The sequence below is a fragment of the Rana temporaria genome, chromosome 4 (assembly GCF_905171775.1).
Source record: "Rana temporaria chromosome 4, aRanTem1.1, whole genome shotgun sequence".
Taxonomy (NCBI): Eukaryota; Metazoa; Chordata; class Amphibia; order Anura; family Ranidae; genus Rana; species Rana temporaria.
Window position 1 is genome coordinate 42,653,253 of NC_053492.1, and position 20,501 is coordinate 42,673,753.

General features: G+C 46.5%; 1 protein-coding gene and 2 non-coding genes across 4 annotated transcripts in view; 1 reads left to right on the top strand and 2 right to left on the bottom strand.

The window, feature by feature from the left end:
• LOC120936179 (tyrosine-protein kinase Blk-like) overlaps positions 1-20,501 on the top strand; it is a 161,500-nt gene that overhangs the window by 136,617 nt on the left and 4,382 nt on the right. The window lies entirely within an intron of this gene.
• Positions 6,539-6,610, bottom strand: TRNAA-UGC. Its single transcript has one exon. It is a non-coding gene; the product is annotated as a tRNA-Ala (tRNA).
• TRNAA-UGC lies at positions 15,185-15,256 on the bottom strand. Its single transcript has one exon. It is a non-coding gene; the product is annotated as a tRNA-Ala (tRNA).

Sequence of the window (20,501 nt, forward strand, 5' to 3'; positions counted from 1 at the left end):
ATATCACGAATATTCGAATTTAGCGAATATATCTCGAATATTCGAATATATATTCGAGATATATCGCGAAATCGAATATGGCATATTCTGCTCAACACTACACTTCATCATCAAAATTCACAGCAGAAGCAATGATATCCTCCATTTCAACTCTCTCCGCAGCTCAGCTGACCCTCCCACCCTCCCAGAGATACTGTGGGCTAGATTCAGGTAGATGCGCCCAGTATCACGGCGGCGCAGCGTATCGTATTTACGCTGCGCCGCCGTAAGTTTGAGAGGCAAGTGCTGTATTCACAAAGCACTTGCCTCCTAACTTACGGCGGCGTAGCGTAAATGGGGCCGGCGTAAGCTCGCGTCATTCAAATGATGTTGAGGGGGCGTGTTTCATTTAAATTAGGTTGACCCCACGTATTTTAAGTTTTTTACGAATGGCGCATGCGCCGTTCGTGAAAGAATCCTAGTGCGCATGCTGGAAATTCCAACGCAAATCGTCATTGCTTTAGACGTGAACGTAAATTACGTCCAGCCCTATTCGCGAACGACTTACGCAAACGACGTAATAAATTCAAATTTCGAAGCGGGAACGACGTCCATACTTAACATTGGCTGTGCCACCTAATAGCAGGAGCAACCTTACGTCGAAAAAGCCTAACGTAAACGACGTAAATAAATTGCGCCGGGCGTACGTACGTTTGTGAATCGGCGTTTCTAGGTCATTTGCATATTCTACGCTGAAAACAACGGAAGCACCCCTAGCGGCCAGCGTAATATTGCAGACAATTATACGCCACCGTATTCAAGTTGCGTCGGCGGAGGAAGCCTATTTTTTCGACGTATCTGCCTTGGAGAATCGGTGTAAGTATACGCCGGCGCAGATTTGAAATTACGGCGGCGTATCTGAAGATACGCCGCCGTAAATGCTACCTGAATCTAGCCCAGTTCTGGTATTTAAATTAGAATTTAGAATACTACAGGGTCATAGTTTGATAAAAGCTTGTGCACTCGTGTGATACTTTGGGCTCCTTTCACACTAGCTGACGTCAAAGTTGCGCAATTTTTAGTGACTTTGATAAGACTTTTACACTCTCTGGCCCAGATTCAGGTAGATCCGCGCAATATTTGCGTGGGCAAAGGGCAAAGATTTTGCTCTGCGCCCACGCAAATATTTCGATTTGCCCACGATTCACGGAGCAGTAGCTCCGTAAATTGCGCGGGCGCTATGCTAATTAGCCCTGCGTAAGGGCGCCTAATGTAAATGATCCCGCCGGGGGCGGGAATCATTTAAATTAGGCGCGCTCCCGCGCCGAGCGAACAGCGCATGCTCCGTCGGGAAACTTTCCCGACGTGCATTGCGGCAAATGACGTCGCAAGGACGTCATTTGCTTCTAAGTGAACGTGAATGGCGTCCAGCGCCATTCACGAATCACTTACGTAAACGACGTGAAATTTCAATTTCACGAGCGGGAAGGGCGGCTATACTTTAGCATTGGCTGCTCCTACTATGAGAAGGAGCAGCCTTACGCTAAAGTCGCCGTACGGAAACTCCGTACCTTGCGTGCGCAGGGCCCGCGCAACTTTTGTGAATCGGTGGTAGTATGCAATTTGCATACTATACGCCGATCACAATGGCCGCGCCCCCTAGCGGCCAACGCAAGAATGCAGCCTGAGATATGAAGGCAAAAGGAGGCTTATGTCTGTCATATCCTAGGCTGCAGTCCGCGTAGCGATGTTCCTGAATCAGGGGCATTCGCTACGCGGGAGCAAAACAGCTATTGCGCCGCGCAACCTATGGTTGCGCGGGCGCAATAGCTTCTTGAATCTGGGCCTCTGGCATTGAAGTTGTGTCAAAGTAGTGTAGGAACCTTTTCTGAAGTAGTGTCAATTGGAAAGGCTCTCATAGAGATACAGTGCTTCCGGAAAGTATTCACAGCGCTTCACTTTTTCCACATTTTGTTATATTACAGCCTTATTGCCAAATGGATTAAATTCATTATTTTCCTCCAAATTCTCCAACCCCATAATGACAACGTAAAGGAAGTTTGTTTGAAATCTTTGCAAATTTATTAAAAAAATAAATACCATGGGCTAGATTCACAGAGATTTGCCTATCTTTAGGCGGGCATAGCGTATCGCATATACGCTACGCCGCCGTAACTTTGACAGGCAAGTGCAGTATTCACAAAGCAACGTTGCGGCGGCGTAGCGTAAATAGGCCGGCGTAAGCCAGCCTAATTTAAATGTGGAAGATGTGGGCGTGTTTTATGTTAATTTATTGTGACCCCACGTAAATGACGCTTTTTCCGAACGGCGCATGCGCCGTCCGTGAAAGTATCCCAGTGCGCATGCTCCAAAATAACCGGCAAAAATTCAATGCTTTCGACGTGAACGTAAATTACGCACAGCCCTATTCGCGAACGACTTGCGCAAACCACGTAATCGACATAAAATTCGACGCGGTCCCGACGTCCATACTTAACATTGGCTGCGCCTCATATAGCAGGGGTAACTTTACGCCAGAAAAAGCCTTACGTAAACAGCATATCTGTACTGCGACGGCCGGGCGTACGTTCGTGAATAGGCGTATCTAGCTGATTTACATATTCTAGGCATAAATCAGCGAACACGCCCCTAGCGGCCAGCGTAAATATGCAGTTAAGATACAACGGCGTAAGAGACTTACGCTGGTCGTATCTTAGACAAATTCTGGCGTATCTGATTCTTTGAATCAGGCGCCAGGATACGACGCCTCACACTCAGAGATACGACGGCGTATCTGGAGATACGCCGCCGTATCTCCTACCTGAATCTGGCCCCATGTATTCACAGCCTTTGCCATGACACTCGAAATTTTCACTGATCAACCTTGAGATGGTTCTACAAATTGATTGGAGTCTACCTGTAGTAAATTCAGTTGATTGGACATGATTTGGAAAGACACACACCTGTCTATATAAGGTCCCACAGTAAACAGTGCATGTCAGAGCACAAACCAAGCTATGAAGTCCAAGGAATTGTCTGTAGACCTCCGAGACAGGATTGTATTGAGGCAGGGTACAGAAAAATGTCTACAGCATTGAAGGTCCCAATGAGCACAGTGTCCTCCGTCATCTGTAAATGGAAGAAGTTTGGAACAACCAGGACTCTTCCTAGAGCGGTTTGCCCGGCCAAACTGAGTGATCGGGGGAGAAGGCCTTGATAATGGAGGTGACCAAGAACCTGATGGTCACTCTGACAGAGCTCCAGCGTTCCTCTGTGGAGAGAGGAGAACCTTCCAGAAGAACCACCATCTCTGCCACACTCCACCAATCAGGCCTGTATGGTAGAGTGGCCAGACGGGAACCACTCCTCAGTAAAAGGCACATGACAACCCGCCTTGGAGTTTCCAAATGGCACCTGAAGGACTCTCAGATCATGAGAAACAAAATTCTTTGGTCTGATGAAACAAAGATTGAACTTGTTGGCCTGAATGGCAAACCTCATATCTGGAGAAAACCAGGCACCGCTAATCACCTGGCCAATACCATCCCTACTGTGAAGCATGGTGGTGGCAGCATCATGCTGTGGGGATGGTTTTCAGTGGCAGGAACTGGGAAAGATGAATGCAGCAATGTACAGAGACATCCTTGATGGAAACCTGCTTAAGAGCGCCCTGGACCTCAGACTGGGGCAAAGGGTCATCTTCCAACAGGACAACGACCCTAAGCACACAGCCAAGATAACAAAGGAGTGGCTACGAGACAACTCTGTGAATGTCCTTGAGTGGCCCAACCAGAGCCCAGACATGAACCCGATTTGTAGCATCATACTCAAAAAGAGGCTGTAATTGGTGCCCAAGGTGCTTCAACAAAGTACAGTGAAACCTTGGATTACGAACGTAATCCGTTCCAGGAGAATGCTCGTAATCCAAAGTACTCGCATATCAAAGCGAGTTTTCCCATTGAAGTCATTGGGGTAGATTCAGATAAAAGATACAACGGTGTATCTCCTGATAGGCCGTCGTATCTCTGAGTCCGGCCGGTCGTATCTATGCGCCTGATTCAGAATCAGTTACGCATAGATTTCCCTAAGATCCGACCGGCATAAGTGTCTTACACCGTCGTATCTTAGGCTGCATATTTCTGCTGGCCGCTAGGTGGCGCTTCCGTATAGTTACGTGAGGAATATGCAAATGAGCTAGATACGCCGATTCAGAAACCTACGTTCGGCTTTTTTCGGCGTATAGTTACCCCTGCTATATGAGGCGTAGCTAATGTTAAGTATGGCCGTCGTTCCTGCGCCAAGTTTTGAAATTTTTACGTCGTTTGCTTAAGTCGTTTGCGAATACGGCTGTACGTCATTTACGTTCACGTTGAATCCAATACGTCCTTGCGACGTAATTTGGAGCAATGCACACTGGGATATTTTTATGTTAAAAAAAAAACGTGAAAAACGTGGGGTCAAGTAAAATTTTAATAAAACACGCCCCCAACATCCCCATTTGAATTAGGCGGGCTTACGCCGCCACACATATGTTACGCCGCCGTAATACAGAACTTGCGCCTTTTTGAATACAGAACTTGCGCCCAAAGTTACAGCGGCGCAACGTATCGGAGATACGTTACGCCAGCAGAAAGATGCACGCATCTTTCTGAATCTACCCCAACGAAAATAATTTGTTCCACATTGACTTCAATGGCATGCAATACCGCATGTGGCCAGAGGCGGGGGGGACGCCCGAGAGCCTTGGAAACAGCCGAAAAGGCCAGAGGACACCTCTGCTGACCTCGGCAAAATACTTAATTCCCGAGATTTGCGTGCATTTCCAAACGGCGCAGATCGGCTGCTATCAGAGACGTACGGCTCTTTTCGGCTCTGGCGCCCCCCCCACCTCAGGCCAAAAGCGGTACTGCACACCAGTTTGGCCTGAATTGTGCTCGTTTTGCGAGACAGCACTCGCAAACCGAGCTACGATTTTAAAAAAATATAGTCCTCGTAGTGCGAAACGCTCGTTAACCGCGTTACTCGCAATCTGAGGTTCATGGGATTTTTTTTGGTCTTTTATTTTTTAATAAATTTGCAAAGGTTTCAAACAAACTTCTTTCACGTTTATTATTATGGGGTATTGTTTGTAGAAGTTTTGAGAAAAATTATGAATTTAATCAATTTTGGAATAAGGCTTTAACATGGAATGGAAATCACATGGACATGGAAAAAGCAAAGCGCTGTCAATACTTTCCAGATGCACGGTACATGGCATTTCATATGCCCTGCGACTTTGGGTCCCCCAGAGATATACGGCATTTCACATGTCCTGCGACTTTAGGTCTCAGAGAGATATATGGCATTTCACATGTCCTGCGACTTTAGGTCTCACAGAGATATATGGCATTTCACATGTCCTGCGACTTTAGGTCTCACAGAGATATACGGCATTTCACATGTCCTGCGACTTTAGGTCTCACAGAGATATATGGCATTTCACATGTCCTGCGACTTTGGGTCTCACAGAGATATATGGCATTTCACATGTCCTGCGACTTTGAGTCTCACGGAGATATATGGCATTTCACATGTCCTGCGACTTTAGGTCTCACAGAGATATATGGCATTTCACATGTCCTGCGACTTTGAGTCTCACGGAGATATATGGCATTTCACATGTCCTGCGACTTTAGGTCTCACAGAGATATATGGCATTTCACATGCCCTGCGACTTTAGGTCTCACAGAGATATACGGCATTTCACATGTCCTGCGACTTTAGGTCTCACAGAGATATACGGCATTTCACATGTCCTGCGACTTTAGGTCTCACAGAGATATATGGCATTTCACATGTCCTGCGACTTTAGGTGTCACAGAGATATATGGCATTTCACATGTCCTGCGACTTTGGGTCTCACAGAGATATATGGCATTTCACATGTCCTACGACTTTGGGTCTCACAGAGATATATGGCATTTCACATGTCCTGCGACTTTGGGTCTCACAGAGATATACGGCATTTCACATGTCCTGCGACTTTAGGTCTCACAGAGATATATGGCATTTCACATGTCCTGCGACTTTAGGTCTCACAGAGATATACGGCATTTCACATGTCCTGCGACTTTGGGTCACAGAGATATATGGCATTTCACATGTCCTGCGACTTTAGGTCTCACAGAGATATATGGCATTTCACATGTCCTGAGACTTTGGGTCTCAGAGATATATGGCATTTCACATGTCCTGCGACTTTGGGTCTCAGAGATATATGGCATTTCACATGTCCTGCGACTTTGAGTCTCACGGAGATATATGGCATTTCACATGTCCTGCGACTTTGGGTCTCACAGAGATATATGGCATTTCACATGTCCTGCGAATTTTGGGTGTCACAGAGATATACGGCATTTCACATGTCCTGCGACTTTAGATATCGCAGAGATATATGGCATTTCACATGTCCTGCGAATTTTGGGTGTCATAAGTCGCACAAATGTGAAATGCAAACTTTTTTTAATCAAATCAACATGATTACGACTGTTCAGCAAGTAAGCATCATCTTTCAAAAGGTTGGAGATGCCGGGGATTGAACCCGGGGCCTCATACATGCAAAGCATGCGCTCTACCACTGAGCTACATCCCCTGATGACGGGAAGTTAAAAATATCACTTCCTTATCTTAAAGGGCAAGCCATGAAATGCAGAAATAAGACGAATCCTGTGATCAATGTTCTGCTAAATATTATATGTTGTGTGGTTGTTGTTTTTACTTTTTCCTTGTAAGTAGCTTGAATATTTAATGTCCCACGAGTGACTGTTTTAGACAGAGACAGCAAAATGCACATTTCATGTCTACAGAAATTCAGAATTTTCAGTAAAATAAATTGTTTATCTCCAACTATTACCATCCTATTTATTTATTTTTTTCAACTTTTGCCAACGTCTTTCCACATTGAAACAATTGAAACTTTTAAAATGACATTCAGTTTACACGCAGCACGTGTTTGTCCAAGTAGCAGTGACCCCTAGTGGAAGGAAGGAGGACTGCCCACCAGAGTTATTGCAGCTCTTTGCAGACCATGGCCTGGATTCAAGTATGAGTTACGCCGGCGTATCTCCAGATACGCCGTCGTAACTCTGAGTCCGAGCCGTCGTATCTATGCGCCTGATTCTTAGAATCAGTTACGCATAGATTTGTATTAGATCCGACCAGCGTAAGTCTCTTACGCCGTCGTATCTTAACTGCATATTTTCGCTGGCCGCTAGGGGCGTGTACGCTGATTTACGCCTAGAAATATGTAAATCAGCTAGATACGCCAATTCACGTACGTACGCCCGGCCGACGCAGTACAGATACGCCTTTTACGTTAGGCTTTTCCCGGCGTAAAGTTACCCCTGCTATATGAGGCGTACGCCAGGGCTTTTTTTCAGGTGGAACTCAGTTCCACCACCTCTGGCTCAGACCCTTTAGTCCGGTTTCTGTGTTTACAAGTGACAGCTCTGCACTCTGTGTGCATCTTTCCTGAACTCTGCACTCTGTGTGCATCCCTCCTGAACTCTGTGTGCATCTTTCCTGAACTCTGTGTGCATCTTTCCTGAACTCTGTGTGCATCTTTCCTGAACTCTGCACTCTGTGTGCATCCCTCCTGAACTCTGTGTGCATCTTTCCTGAACTCTGCACTCTGTGTGCATCTTTCCTGAACTCTGCACTCTACTGCATCCCTCCTGAATTCTGCACTCTGTGTGTGTGCATTTTTCCTGCACTCTGTGTGCATTTTTCCTGAACTCTGCACTCTGTGTGCACCCCCCCTGAACTCTGCACTCTGTGTGCACCCCCCCTGAACTCTGCACTCTGTGTGCATCCCCCCTGAACTCTGCACTCTGTGTGCACCCCCCCTGAACTCTGCACTCTGTGTGCATCCCCCCTGAACTCTGCACTCTGTGTGCATCCCCCCTGAACTCTGCACTCTGTGTGCATCCCTCCTGAACTCTGCACTCTGTATGTAATGCAATGCTGGCATTTAATGCCCCTTTAAGACCCTCATACTGTTTGTTAGGTGTGTGTGGGGGCAGAGGTTTTAGGGGGGGTTTGTGGTTGAGTTCCAGCACCTATTGTTTGAGAAAAAAAGCCCTGGGCGTACCAATGTTAAGTATGGATGCCGTTCCCACGTCAAATTTTGAAAATTTTACGTCGTTTGCGTAAGTCGTTCGCGAATAGGGCTGTACGTAAGTTATGTTCGCGTCTAAACATAGACGATTTGCGGCGTAATTTCGAGCATGCACACTGGGATTCTTTCACGAACGACGCATGCGCCGTTCGTAAAAAACGTCAAATACGCGGGGTCACATGTAATTTAAATAAAACACGCCCACATCATCCACATTTGAATTAGGCGGGCTTACGCCGGCCTATTTACTCTACGCCACCGCAACTTTGGTTTTGGAATACAGCACTTGCCTGTCAAAGTTGCGGAGGTGTAACGTAAATAGGATACGTTACGCCCGCACAAAGATACGCGCTTCTACGTGAATCCGGGCCCATGATTTGGCACACACAATATCGTTCATAATTGTTCTGCCTCTCCAAACCAAGCACTGCAAGTGTGATCTCTATAAATCAGTGGTTCTCAACCTGGGGGTCGGGACCCCCTTGGGGGTCGAATGATGATTTGCCAGGGGTCACCAAATCCTGGCCTGTTTCCGAAGCCCACACCGCTCTCCCAGCCTTTTCTCGGCTGCCCAGCTGGGCTGTTTCTAGAGCCCGCGGCCGACCACTCAGCCTCTTTGCAGCCACCCATTCAGTTCATGGCATGGCTGGGGGGCAGAGACTAGAAGTCAGCTGACTGGTGAGGAAAGTGAAGTGGGAGGGGCTGAAGGAGACCCTATCTCCTGATTTCAGCATAGGTGTCACTGCTGCGAGACACCACTGTAGTACGGGTTCCACACTACGAAAATAATTTTACTGTTAGGGTTCCCCACAATTTGTGAAATGTTATCAAGGGGTCACGACACTAGAAAGGTTGAGAACCACTGCTATAAATGATCCAGATGTGGCTTAGGGTCTCAGTAGAATTAGCAAACAGTGGTCCAAGTGACATCCTGCAGATCTTAGAAAGCTTTCTATGGTCTGCAGGAGGTTGTTTCGCTGGAGTCACTGTTTGCTAATTCTACTGAGACCATAAGTCATGGATCGTGGTAAAAGGCCAATCACAGGCCCTTTACCACGTGATCAGCTGTGTCCAATCACAGCTGATCACAATGTAAACAGAGTTGATGGTTATCAGCTCACTTTTCCTTGCGTGATGTCAAAGCGTCAAGAGAGGAGAGCTGGTAACCGGCAATCCTCACAGGGGTCATGCACACCCTGATTATCAGTGCAGCCCCATTAGTACCTATCAGTGCTGCCTATCAATGCCAATCGGTGCAGATCATCAGTGCCCTTCCGTGCTGCATATAAGTACCCATCAGTGCTGCCTATCAGTGCTCATCAGTGCCACCTATCAGAGCCCATTAGTGCCGCCTATCAGTGCTGCCTCATCAGTGCCTGTCGGCCCTGCCTCATCAGCGTCTGTCAGTGCTGCCTCATCAGTGAGTCACCCCTGAGAGGGGAAGCAGTGTTTCCTGAGCTGCTAAGTCACTGTTGGGAAAAGGGTACGGGAAGCTGAACTTCTGAGTCACTCCTGGGAGGGGAGTAGTGTTGCCTGGGTTAACAGGATCATCAGGAGAAAATAAAAGGGAAAAAAGCCTGAAAAAAAGAAAATGAATGCAGCCACTGCATCTAATAACTGGTGATTTGCAATATATATTGCATGCTTGTTCTTGGGATTGGATACCCTTACCATGCTATGTCTTTTATAAAGTACCCGTACATACTCGAATATAAGCCGAGTTTTTCAGCACATTTATTTTGTGCTGAAAATGCCCCCCTCGGCTTATACTCGAGTCACCAACTCCGCATTGCTCAACTGCAGGAGACCAGATCTCACAGATCCACATCAACCAAGCACACTGCTCATACTTCCAGATCCTCTCACTCCAGAAGCTCAACATTAAGTTACAAGCTAATAGAGACCTGTGCATGTCTGGAAGAAAATAAAGTGCAAAGCTCCTTTACCAGAAAGGAAGCAGAAATAGAAACACAAATGGCAGCTCATCAAGCAAAGATGGTAGCTCAACAAGCAGCTCCCCAAGCAGAGATGGAAGCTCACCAAGAAGAGCTGGATGCTCAAAGAAAAGCTCTTTAAGCAAAGATGGTAGCTCAACAAGCAGCTCACCAAGCAGAGATGGAAGCTCATCAAGCAGAGGCAGTTTTCTAAATAAAGGCTCTGCAAATGGAAAAGGAGGAAGCAGCTGCCCTAGCAAGGCTGAGAGTCCTTGAACAAGCGATAGGAGAAAGTGCTAACTCAGACTGTTCCATCCCAGCGGAGCTGCAAGACCCAGTTGAACACACCAGTGAATATGTACTAAAGCATAGTGTTTGCGCTGATACAGAGTCATCTCCTGTACGTCCTACTAACACTGTTCTGACTCTAAACACAGAGACCTCTCAGCTCCAAATGCCTGAGCCTCTTCAATTCTTTAACACAAGTGCATCTGTGCAGCAAACCACATCGACTCTAGCTGACAACAAGGTGACTTCCAGTATCAAGCCGCAGCTCAAGCCACAGCCAGCACAAGCCTTAGGGACTACACCACAGTTAAACGCTCTTGCAACATCATTCTATTCTGGTAAACCTCACCCTACTTTACCAAAGAACTTTCACACCCGAGGGGTTCCACAAGTTACTTTGGCACCAAAGATTGAGAGATCAGACTTGAATGACTTTGCCAGATATGATACGCCATGAGCTCATTAACACTACCCTCTCAAGGTTTGATGACTGTCCAGAGAGCTACAGGGCCTGGAGATCAACCTTCAAAGCTGCTATTGCTGATCTCAATCTTACTGCCAAGGATGAACTTGATTTTCTCATAAAGTGGCTGGGGCCCGAATCTGCAGATCGTGTTAAAAGACTGCGAACAGTGCATGTTGACCACCCAGATGCAGGTCTTGTCGCTGTATGGGCAAGACTTGAGCAAGCCTATGGTAGCTCTGAAGCCATAGAGAGTGCTCTATTCAAGAGACTGCAAAACTTCCCAAAAATAGGGAACAAAGACTATCGCAAGCTTCAAGATCTGAGTGACCTTCTCGTGGAGCTAGAGTTGGCAAAGACATGCTTGTTCTTGGGATTGGATACCCTTACCATGCTATGTGTTTTATAAAGTACCCGTACATACTCGAATATAAGAGTTTTTCAGCACATTTATTTTGTGCTGAAAATGCCCCCCTCGGCTTATACTCGAGTCACCTTTTTGCACCTGAACTCCCGGACCCGGTACTGGTCGTAGGTCCCCTGGACCCCAAACTTGGCACACATATATAGCCCCACTTCCTCTACAAGTGTCCGGGGGACCTACGGCCAGGGAGCACCGATTTTTCAAAGTCGGGCACCCCTTCCATAGACTCCCATGTTAAACGGTAATTTCTCCTGTAAATTTGGGGACCCGGTACCGGACGGCCGTAGGTTTCCTGGACTGGAAACTTGGCACACATGTAGCCCCACGTCTACCTGGACTAAGCTTCCTGGACAATGCTCATGGTGTCAATCCAGTGGTGTCTATACTGCCATACGGCCTGCAAGAGAAATGGGCACAACAGGGCTCAAGGTACAAAAGAGACTACAACGTATCTTTTCCTCCATTCGCATATTTTTGCAGGTTCATCAGTAATCAAGCCTGGATGAGAAACAATCCCAGCTTCAGCTTCAGTGAACCCAACTTGCCTGCTTCATAATCATCATCTTCGTCAAGGTATGATACCACAGGAGCTAAACGTAAAGACTTTAATAGAGCAATATCTGTTAAAAGAACAGATATCACACCACCCGTATCCTCTCCTGCTCACCAGAGCGATTCGGGTGACAGAGATAAAGACCCTATTCACAAGAAGCCTCACCCCTTAAAGAAATGTCTTGGGCTTAGGGCTAAAACATTACAAGAGCGCAGGGAGATTCTCCAGAAACTTGGAATATGCTACAGGTGCTGTGCTTGTTATGGACATTTTGTTAAAGACTGTAAAGTTGACATCAAGTACACAGAATGCAGTAGCGACAGACATGTTACAGTTATGCATCCGGGCCTACAATTCACAGCAGCCTCCTATCTCCAGCCCTGTCTCAAATCATGGCGTGGAGCAACAAGGTCATGCCACAGCTAATGTTTCCTCTTCATGCACAGAGGAGAAGGCCTGGATCACAAATGCTGTGCTAAGATATGCCTAGCCAAGGTATAACCAAAGGGCCAACCTGAGGAAGCTATTAGGATGTATGCCATAATAGATGAACAGAGCAACAGATCCCTGGCTAAGCCTAAATTCTTTTAGCTCTTTGGTATAGAGGGACATGCAACACTGTATACTCTCAGAACCTGTTCTGGTCGTGAAGAGACCTTCGGCAGAAGGGTTGATGTGTTCATGGTCTCATATCAATAAGGGAGAGGGCATACCCCTACCAATGTTAGTTGAGTGTGACCAGATACCAGACGAAAGGGAAGAAATTCCTACTCCAGGGGCTGCATATCACCATCCTTTGTGGAACTGTGCTAGCTGTAGAAATAGCAGATTTCATACTGCGTGAGCTAGACATTCAGATAGATGACATCAAATTCTACACAGACAGCAAAGTTGTTCTGGGCTACATATACAACCAGACTAAACGTTTCTACGTCCATGTCAGCAACCGTGTAGAGAGAATCAGGAAATCATCTAAACCTGAACAATGGCATTATGTTCAATCAGAAGTAAACCCTGCAGATCATGCCACCAGGCCAATGTCTGCAAGTGTCTTTGCAAATTCTCCTTGGATAAGAGGGTCCTGAATTCCTGCTGGCTCATCCAGAAGAAACCACAGCTGATGTCTTCAGTCTTCTAGAACTTAACAAAGATCCAGAGATTCGTCCTGAAGTTAAGACCTTTGCCACTGATCTGAACCCTAACCTCCAAGTTGGAGACCTTGTTTTGCTCAAGGACCAGCAAGCTGAAAAAAATTGAATGGCCTATGGGACTTATTGTAAAGAGCATTCCTAGTGATGACGGTAAGGTACGCAAGGTGGAGGTGAAGGTTTCAAGACAAGGGACTGTAAAGACTTTCATCAGACCTATCACGGAGCTTATTCTGCTCTTGCCCTTTGGAGAATGAACTTGTTTGCGTACGCTGCTGGATCCTACTTGTGACTTCAAGAAGAATGTGCCTTGAACTTTAAGTGACAATTCTTGATGCTTTATTGCAGTTATTATTGTTGCATATATATGCATGTTCTTTTATGTCTTTCGGGTCTTCAAGACATCAAGGCAAATTACACTGTTTGTCATTTGCAGTTGCATCACTACCGTTCTGATGTATATAGTGACATTTACAATGCCAGACGGGGAGTGTGCTGCCCAATGGGCATAGATTTGTTTTATATATTTGAGTCCATCTGATCATCCCCCACAGCTAACTACCCTTTGTTCCACTTGACCCTCCCTTCTAGATTGTAAGCTCTAACGAGCAGGGCCCTTTGATCCCTCCTGTATTGATTGTATTGTGACTGTACTGTCTTCCCTGATGTAAAGCGCTGTGCAAACTGTTGGTGCTATATAAATCCTGTATAATAATAATAATAATATATATAATACTGTTTCTCATTTTCTATGGATGTTATGTTTTGTTTACATGCTGCCATCTAGTGACCTTTTGTGGAAATGCACAGTTTCTGTAGTTTCTTTGTCTGATCTATTACACAGTTCCTTTCTGTGTAATGCCCCACCCCTTCTTCCTGACTTTCTTCTTCCTCTGTTATGGCTGAAGCTACAGGCCACATGTAACAAGGGCACATGTATTCTGCATAAGTAAGCTACGCACAATACTACAACCTGTTCATCTGCTGTAACCTGTCATCTGATGTTTGGATTAAAGCAACTTCTGTGAATAGAATCGGTATTGGTGCGTTTAAGCTATCTGGTAAGGATTGTCCTCAGTGATTATATCTGCTTATACAGGCCAGGAATAGAGGTCTCACAAGGGATAAATCGCTTCACAACAATCAGAGTCAGAATAATACACACATATCAGATATATATATATATATGTGTGTGTGTGTATATATATATTGTGTATATATATATATATATATATATATATATATATATATATATATATATATATATATATATATATATATATATATATATATATATATATATATATAATTAATTACAATTAATTGATTGTTTAACAATGAATTATTATTAGTTATAATAATAATTGTTATATATTATTATTGTTATATTAGCACAAAATTTCAGTAAAAAAATATACTGACGTTATTTTAAGGGCACACAAACGCAATATATTACTTAAGAATGTGTGTGCGCGGACCGAACATAATTTCTTGTCTCTTTGTTTCTGTACTATGTTAATGCACCCAAAGATCAACCAGGTCCCGAAGGATGGGCAGAGCAGTTCAGCATATCTGCGCATACGCCAGTCCAATAACGGTGGTTGCACCAGCAATAAGGGGACTGATGGTCCTCTTTAAAGCGGAGGTTCACCCTCAAATTTAACTTCATAAGAATCATGTCTGCAGCCTTAATACATGCCTCTAGCATTGTCTTTTTTTTCCTATCTGAACACTTACCTGTCTTTAGCCTCACTTCCGGGTCTTCTTCCCTGCGGGGAGTGGGCATGTCGCTTCTTTTCCCCGACTAGCCGTAATTGGAAGCTGTGCGCAAGGTCTCCTGGGAGTGACGTTACAACACTCACAGGAGACCAGCTCGAGTGTCACGTGACGCGGGCAGCGGGTCACATGACGCGCAAAGCGCGTCATGTGACTATGAAATCCAGGAAGTGTTTGCTTGTGGGATTGAAATTGCCCACAAGCAAGATGGAAAAGGACAGGACTCTTTTTTATAAGGTATCCTTTTTGGCGAAAACGGAGCGGATGGACGTAGGAGCGGCTAGCAGGTGAGTACCTAGTACCTAGCTAGCTCTGTTACCAGGCTTTGGACATTTAAAAAAAAAAAAAAAAAAAAGCAAAACCCACGGAACCTCCACTTTAAGTTTCTCTTCTCATGTTTTTGTTTGAATTGAATCAACATGATTTATTATTGTTCAGCAAAGTAAACATCATCTTTCAAAACATGGAGATGCCGGGGATTGAACCCGGGGCCTCATACATGCAAAGCATGCGCTCTACCACTGAGCTACATCCCCTTGTGTGTATACATTCATACACACATACATACATGCTCGCTCTCTCTTATTGAACTTAAAGGGCAAGCTTTTAATTGCAGCAATGAGATGAATTTTAGATCAACATTCTACTATGTAACTTATATATTATATGTTGCGTGAATTTTCTTTTGTACTTTTGCCTAGTAAGTAGTCTGAATATTTGTCCCCCACTAGTAAATGTTTGACTTTAGATAAAGGCAGGGAAATGTATATTTGAAAATTAAATAAAAATCACAATAATCAGTGAATGCAACTTTTCCCCGTCCTATTTTTATAGCAAAACAATTTACACTATTAAAATGACACGTGGCATGTTTATCCAAGCACCAGTGACCCCTAGTGGAAGTAAGGAGGATTGTCTCACCAGAGTTATTGCAGACCAAGATTTTCCACACGCACAATATTGTTCTTATTACTATGATTTTTAGACTTCAGCTCCAGAAGATTTTACCCCCCCCCCCCTTCATGACCAGGCAATTTTTTGCTATTTGGTTACTTTAAATTTACTTTGTTACTTTAAATTTGTACCATTTTTTTTTTTTCACACAGAAATATAATTGAGCTTTCATTTGGTGGTATTTGATCACCACTGTGTTTTTTTTATATTTTTTTGTAATATAAATAAAAAAGACTGAAAAGTTTTTTACTTTCTGCTATAACCACTTAAGCCCCGGACCATATTGCTGGTCAAAGACCAGAGCACTTTTTGTGATTCGGCACTGCGTCGCTTTAACTGACAATTGCGCGGTCGTGCGACGTGGCTCCCAAAGAAAATTGTGGTCCTTTTTTTCCCACAAATAGAGCTTTCTTTTGGTGGTATTTGATCACCTTTGCGGTTTTTAGTTTTTGCGCTATAAACAAAAATAGAGCGACAATTTTGAAAAAAAATGAATATTTTTTTACTTTTTGCTATAATAAATATCCCCCAAAAATATATAAAAAACATTTTTTTCCTCAGTTTAGGCCGATACGTATTCTTCTACATATTTTTCATAAAAAAAAAATCTCAATAAGCGTTTATTGATTGGTTTGCACAAAAGTTGTAGTGTTTACAAAATAGGGGGTATTTTTATGGCATTTTTATTAATATTTTTTTTCTACTAGCAATGGCGGCGATCAGCAATTTTTTTTTCCGGTACTGCGACATTATGGCGGACACTTCGGACACTTTTGACAAATTTTTGGGACCATTGGCATTTTTATAGCGATCAGTGCTATAAAAATGCATTGGATTACTATAAAAATGCCACTGGCAGGGAAGGGGTTAACACTGGGGGGCTGGGAAGGGGTTAAGTATGTTCCCTGGGTGTGTTCTAACTGTAGGGGGGGTGGCCTCACTAGGGGAAATGACTGATCGCTGTTCATACATTGTATGAACAGAAGATCAGCATTTCCCCCGCTGACAGGACCGGGAGCTGTGTGTTTACACACACAGCTCCCGGTCCCCGCTCTGTAACGCGCGATTACACCCCTAGTGGCCTGCGCTAGAGCCGACGTATAGCTACGTGCTCTCGCGCAGGGGAGCCGACCTGCCGCCGTATAACTGCGGTGGCTGGTCGGCAAGCAATTAAAATACATCCAATAAAAAATGTAACAAAATCAAATTTCTTCATAAATTTAGGCCAACATGTAGTCTACTACATGTTTTTTGAGAGGATCCTGCGATCATCCACCACTGTTGTCTTGCGTGGACGTCCAAAAAAAAAAAGTGTTTACTGATTGGTTTGCATGAAAGTTATATTACCTACAAATTATGGTGTATATATACTGGAATATATATATATTTTTTTTACCACAAATGGCGGCAATCAACAACTTATAATGGGATTTTTTTTTTTTAACTCCCCCTTTTCTCTCCCTGAGGAGGAACCGAAGAGGCCACCACCTATTATATATAAATGTTTTATGGATATGTTTTGTCAGTAAATGTTAGTAAAATGTTAAATGTAAAGAAAAAAAAAGAATTTAATAACGAGAGATTAAACAAAAAAATAATAATAATAATGGGATTGCAATATTGTGGTGGACAATCTGACACTAATGGGCCGTACACACGACCGAACATGTCTGCTGAAACTGGTCCGCGGACCAGTTTCAGCAGACATGTTCGGTCGTGTGTAGGCCCGAGCGGGCAGGATTCCAGCAAACATTTGCCCGCCGGGCCTTTTTCCAGCGGGCAAATATTTCTGGGCTTGTTTTAAAACAGCCCGCTGGAATCCTGCCCGCTCGGACATGTTCGGTCGTCTGTACAGACCTACCGTACATGTCCGAGCGCCCGCCATCCCTCGCATGCGTCGAATTACTTCGACGCATGCGTGGAAGCATTGAACTGGCAGGGCCGCCCACGTCGCCGCGGCGACGGCGCGGACACGCCCCACGTATTGTTTACGCGCGGATTTCTGTATGATGGTGAGTACAGCCACCATACAGAAATCCCCGGGCAGACATGTACGGTGAAAACGGTCCAACGGACCGGTTTCATCGTACATGTTTGCTCGTCTGTACCCGGCATTACTGACACTGGGGGAACAGACTTAATGCCACTGACATCAACAGTGACACTAATACAGTAATCAGTGCATAAATATGTACTGTCACTGTACTAATGACACTGGCTGGGAAGGGGTTAACATCTAGGGGGTGATCAAGAGGTTACATATGTGCCTAACTGTGTGTCCAGCTTTGCAGGGATGAACAATTGATAGATTGCTCCCCGTGTACAGAGCTCTGTGTAGGGTTGCCACCTTTTCATCAAGCCAAACCCGAACACTTTAGCAGCGCACAGCAATTATTATTATTTTTTTGCCGTTTAAACTATAGGATCGTGAAAGACTAGGGAACCCCCCACCCCAGGTCAGTCTGGACTCCAGTACACCCCCCCCCCCAGGTCAGTCTATCCTCCAGTATAATCCCTCCTTGGTCAGTCTGTACCCCAGGACACAGTATTGTGTCCCCCAGGTCTGTCTGTCCCCCAATATAGTCCCCCCATGGTCAGTCTGCCCTCCAGTAAAATTCCCCCAGTACCAGTCCCAGTACACCCCCCCCCAGGTCAGTCTATCCTCCAGTATAATCCCTCCTTGGTCAGTCTGTACCCCAGGACACAGTATTGTGTCCCCCAGGTCTGTCTGTCCCCCAATATAGTCCCCCCATGGTCAGTCTGCCCTCCAGTAAAATTCCCCCAGTACCAGTCCCAGTACACCCCCCCCCAGGTCAGTCTATCCTCCAGTATAATCCCTCCTTGGTCAGTCTGTACCCCAGGACACAGTATTGTGTCCCCCAGGTCTGTCTGTCCCCCAATATAGTCCCCCCATGGTCAGTCTGCCCTCCAGTAAAATTCCCCCAGTACCAGTCCCAGTACACCCCCCCCCCCAGGTCAGTCTATCCTCCAGTATAATCCCTCCTTGGTCAGTCTGTACCCCAGGACACAGTATTGCAGGGGTGGGCAATTATTTTTTCGATGGGGCCACATGAGAAACTAAAAATATTTTGGAGGGCCGGGCCAAAAGGCTAAACTCAATACTGCATAAAATCAATTGTATTTCTTTATAAAAAGCAGTAAATATCATTGTTGGAAAACTGGTACGAGTACTTGTTATAGACATGGCACAGGAGGGGGACAGAGGCTGGGGACATGGCACAGGAGGGGGACAGAGGCTGGGGACATGGCACAGGAGGGGGACAGAGGCTGGGGACATGGCACAGGAGGGGGACAGAGGCTGGGGACATGGCACAGGAGGGGGACAGAGGCTGGGGACATGGCACAGGAGGGGGACAGAGGCTGGGGACATGGCACAGGAGGGGGACAGAGGCTGGGGACATGGCACAGGAGGGGGACAGAGGCTGGGGACATGACACAGGAGGGGGACAGAGGCTGGGGACATGGCACAGGAGGGGGACAGAGGCTGGGGACATGACACAGGAGGGGGACAGAGGCTGGGGACATGGCACAGGAGGGGGACAGAGGCTGGGGACATGGCACAGGAGGGGGACAGAGGCTGGGGACATGGCACAGGAGGGGGACAGAGGCTGGGGACATGGCACAGGAGGGGGACAGAGGCTGGGGACATGACACAGGAGGGGGACAGAGGCTGGGGACATGGCACAGGAGGGGGACAGAGGCTGGGGACGTGGCACAGGAGGGGGACAGAGGCTGGGGACATGGCACAGGAGGGGGACAGAGGCTGGGGACATGACACAAGAGGGGGACAGAGGCTGGGGACATGACACAGGAGGGGGACAGAGGCTGGGGACATGGCACAGGAGGGGGACAGAGGCTGGGGACATGACACAGGAGGGGGACAGAGGCTGGGGACATGACACAGGAGGGGGACAGAGGCTGGGGACATGGCACAGGAGGGGGACAGAGGCTGGGGACATGACACAGGAGGGGGACAGAGGCTGGGGACATGACACAGGAGGGGGACAGAGGCTGGGGACATGACACAGGAGGGGGACAGAGGCTGGGGACATGACACAAGAGGGGGACAGAGGCTGGGGACATGACACAAGAGGGGGACAGAGGCTGGGGACATACGCTGGGGACATGGCACAGGAGGGGGACAGACGCTGGGGACATGACACAGGAGGGGGACAGACGCTGGGGACATGACACAGGAGGGGGACAGACGCTGGGGACATGACACAGGAGGGGGACAGAGGCTGGGGACATGACACAAGAGGGGGACAGACGCTGGGGACATGACACAGGAGGTGGACAGAGGCTGGGGACAGGCAGCCACTGTTTAATCAATAGCCACAATTGATTAAACAGTGGCTGCATGTGATGGCACAGTGGCTGCGTGTGATGGCACAGTGGTTGCGTTTGATGGGCACAGTGGCGACAATTGATGGCACAGTGGCTGCGTGTGATGGGCACAGTGGCAACAATTGATGGCACAGTGACTGCGTGTGTTGGCACAGTGGCTGCGTGTGTTGGCACAGTGGCTGCGTGTGATGGCACAGTGGCTGCGTGTGATGGCACAGTGGCTGCGTGTGATGGGCACAGTGGCTGCGTGTGATGGGCACAGTGGCTGCGTGTGATGGGCACAGTGGCTGTGTTTGATGGGCAGAGTGGCTGCGTGTTATTGGCACAGTGGCTGCGTGTGATGGGCACAGTGGCTGCGTGTGATGGGCACAGTGGCTGCGTGTGATTGGCACAGTGGCTGCGTGTGATTGGCACAGTGGCTGCGTGTGATTGGCACAGTGGCTGCATGTGATTGGCACA